This window comes from Rhinopithecus bieti, unplaced genomic scaffold, assembly GCF_001698545.2.
Source record: "Rhinopithecus bieti isolate Rb0 unplaced genomic scaffold, ASM169854v2 scaffold_7648, whole genome shotgun sequence".
Classification (NCBI taxonomy): domain Eukaryota; kingdom Metazoa; phylum Chordata; class Mammalia; order Primates; family Cercopithecidae; genus Rhinopithecus; species Rhinopithecus bieti.
The window spans coordinates 1491648-1495385 of record NW_016805609.1 but is presented as its reverse complement, the minus strand read 5'-3'; the positions used below and the strand labels follow the sequence as shown (position 1 = coordinate 1495385).

The 3738-nt window shown below is 41.4% G+C and overlaps 1 long non-coding RNA gene across 1 annotated transcript in view; it reads left to right on the top strand.

The window, feature by feature from the left end:
• Nucleotides 1–3738, top strand: part of LOC108530282 (uncharacterized) — a 52500-nt gene that overhangs the window by 22976 nt on the left and 25786 nt on the right. Inside the window, exons 2-3 of the long non-coding RNA XR_001885788.1 lie at nucleotides 2088–2271; nucleotides 2771–2888. This is a non-coding gene — a long non-coding RNA (uncharacterized LOC108530282). The remainder of the gene's footprint in view (nucleotides 1–2087; nucleotides 2272–2770; nucleotides 2889–3738) is intronic.

Genomic DNA, 3738 nt, shown 5'->3' with positions numbered 1-3738 from the left:
AAAAAAAAAAAAAAAAAAAAAAAAAAAAGAATTTTATATTAATTTCAGCCAGGTGCCCCAAGAATATCACTAGCCAGGGACATATTCTCATGTTAAACTTTGAGCTTATGGATTCCCAGATCATGAGGGCAGGGTAAGTTTGCACTCTAAATTTGTGTAATATAATTAAGAATTCTCAAGGAAGAACTCCTATACCCCACGCCACAGTCTAAATGGAGAAGAGTTGGCATCCTAACAATCTCCCTGTGCTGAAGGAAGATTTTTATTTTTATTTTATTGTCTGGATTTACCCTTTTAGTACAAATGTAGCTCTTCAAGAGTCTTGGGTTTATTTATGAAGTCTCTGTTCTATCCTCCCCACCCCTTGGCAGGCTCTTTCCTGATCCCTTTATGGTTTAAGAGCCTAAGACCCCAGATTACCAAGACTGACAACCTCCCTCCAGGTAGCTATAGCGTCAGCTTATGTACTTATATCTCTGCTTTTCAGTTCTCTTTTTCAAAGCAGAGGAGGGGTTTCAGAGGGTAGCTGGACATTTCCCTTACTTTCTTACCAGCTTAGGTATTCATTTACAATAAAGGTCAAATTTCACCAAGAATTTTTAAATGTTTTGTCTTGTGTATGTGTACACATGTGTATGGGGGAACGGGGCAGCGTTGAGATAATTCATTTTGCCACATAGAATACCTTCATGTTCTCAAGCATATATATCTTGCCATGTTTATTTTTTGAATAAGCAATATGTTTATATGATATCAATAGGTATACATTGTGATGTTTCACTCACCTGCCTTTACGTATCTGTTTTCCATTTCCCCCCCACCCTTTCTTGGCATATTTTTTTATAGTCAATGGGGCTTTTGATTTGGGTTTGAATTCACCGCATATTTTTAAATATACAAGTATTCACGGTGCAGCCAGGTTCATTTATGAAATGTTAGAGGCTTGGATTATCTGGGGAGAGTAATGTCCAGACAAATATATTAAAATGACCGATAAAATTGTAATGGATCAAAAGCACCATTATATTCCTTGTGATTTTGAAACCCACATGCATGTTTGTACTAAACAAAATGCTTTTACTAAGCATTTGTTTATTTAATCCAGAAATCTTTTGAGTATGCTAGGCAGTGGGGATACAAAACTGAGTAAGTAAGCATTCTTGAGGAGATAAACAAGAAGTTAGGTTTAGCAATGATACATTTTGCTAGGGGCAAGTGGGATTTTACTAGGAGCAAGTGGAGTGGGAAGAACACAGGGGAGAGCATTACCCAGCTACTAGTCAAAATGAGTTGTACTGTGAGTGATAAAGAAAAAGATGATAAAATGGCAAGATTATATGTTTGTTTTATCCTTAAGATGGCACTATAAACTCACAATTCCTTCATAGAAAAAGAATACATAAAAATCACCATGATTTGGCCAGGCGCAGTGGCTCAAGCCTGTAATCCCAGCACTTTGGGAGGCCGAGACGGGCGGATCACGAGGTCAGGAGATCGAGACCATCCTGGCTAACATGGTGAAACCCCGTCTCTACTAAAATACAAAAAACTAGCCGGGCGACGTGGCGGGCGCCTGTAGTCCCAGCTACTTGGGAGGCTGAGGCAGGAGAATGGCGTAAACCCGGGAGGCGGAGCTTGCAGTGAGCTGAGATCCGGCCACTGCACTCCAGCCTGGGCGACAGAGCGAGACTCCATCTCAAAAAAAAAAAAAAAAAAAAAAAATCACCATGATTTATCTGAAATTTCACTGAAACCTTATAAACTAGAATGGCTTTTGTGTGTCTGAGACTGTTATAGGTGCTCATATTATTCTCATTTAATCTTTGCAGCAACCCTAAGAAGCAGGAATAAGTCTTTGCCCCATTTTGCAGACTAAGAAAAGGAGTGGGAGTAGGTGTAAGTGACTTGCCTTCAGTCACATAGCTTGTAAGTGGCAGACCCGAGATTTAAAAGGACAGCGTAAATCCAGAAACAGTGTCCTTAATCACTGTGCTGTATTACCTCTTTATAGTAATCCATATGTTGAAAATCCAGTGTCATTAGAATTATTAGTTACAGAAACTCAGTTTTTTGTTTTTTTTCCCCAGTTCTGGTTAAATCACACAAGGAAACATTGCCCTGGCATGAAACCAAGAAGTCACAGAGCCCAGGTCTTAGCCCTCAGAGTGTGAGAGAAGACATGAAGGCATCAGGGACACTGTGCAAGTGGGCGCTGTTGATTTCCACTGCTCTCTCCAGACTGCAGCCAGGAGGCTGCCTCTGTCCTGCCAGGTCAGATGCCCCCCAGAGGCCCTCCCATAGCACCCTGGGCTTATGGCCATTTTGTATTTAGCACTCCAAACAGTGTTTACTGGTTTATCTCTCTCTCTTCCTCACTAATCTGTGAGCATTTTTGTAACCTCTATGCTCAGTACAATGCCTGGAGCATAGAGTTCTCTAGAAATCTTTGTTGAACCTTTTCTTCCTCCATATTAAACCAAACCCTGCATCACAGGCACTATTTTCTCAGTATTCAGTTCTTCACTCCCTTCTATACACAAATAATCTCCATCCTAGACAGGAAATTATAGAAGAGAAGGCAATCTGTGTGAGAAAGCAATTTCCATTTGAAGCACTTGTATGTATAGGTGCTGCTGAGAATTGGAATAAAAGCCAACACTGGGCTTAAATTGTTAAGCAGTATCTATTAGCTAGCATTTCTTCTCCCTGGGCTTTTCTAAATCTGAGAAACCTATACTGTGCTTACTATCCTTTCCATGTATTCATCCAGGTGAAATATAGTTAAAACGAAGGTGAAATATAGTTGAAATGAATGCCAGGGGCAACCTGGAAAGGGAAAAGAAGCATCAAACAATTGAATTTTGTCAAAGGAGCATAAATGAGGAAAGGTGAGTTAAGCAGCTCACTATCCACCTCCTTTTTTTCTCTTAGATTAACTTCAGGTTGTTTCTCAGCAACAACTGGTTATAATTACCTCCTTTTCTGCCCCAAGCCAATATCTGGTACCCCAACCCCCACCTCTTTTCCCCCAATTTCCAAAGTTGGCATCTCTAGCAGGATTCCCAGTTTAGCAACCTTAGAGGCAATTTTGGTAGCCAATAAATACTCTTGAAAGAGGGAGACTTAGAATCTTTGCCTAGAGTGTAAATTGACATTGAGGATGGAGCTGGTAGGAGAGCTATCACGTTCAGGAGGCGACCTTGTAAGGATAAGAACACAGATGTGGCAGCGAAACATTGAAAAATGTCTGAAAATAGTATTCAACACATGTTAGCTGTGATTATTACTATGGATTTATGTCACCAGCAAGAAGGCTGTTGAATGACTTTATTTACTCACCACATATTATAACCCCCTTACTAGGTATCAGATACTGTGTTGAGTCCTGAAGATACAATCTTCACTCCTTAATTCAGCAAATGTAACTGTAGCTCTGGACAAGAATAATGCTTTGGAGGAATTATGCCTGGCCTAGTATGCAGCTGAATAGGTCAACATCTCGAAATCTTCCTTCCCTGATGTTTCAGCTCTGTTTTGGTCGGGCGCGGTGGCTCAAGCCTGTAATCCCAGCACTTTGGGAGGCCGAGACGGGCGGATCACGAGGTCAGGAGATCGAGACCATCCTGGCTAACACAGTGAAACCCCGTCTCTACTAAAAATACAAAAACTAGCCGGGCGAGGTGGCGGGCGCCTGTAGTCCCAGCTACTCGGGAGGCTGAGGCGGGAGAATGGCGTAAA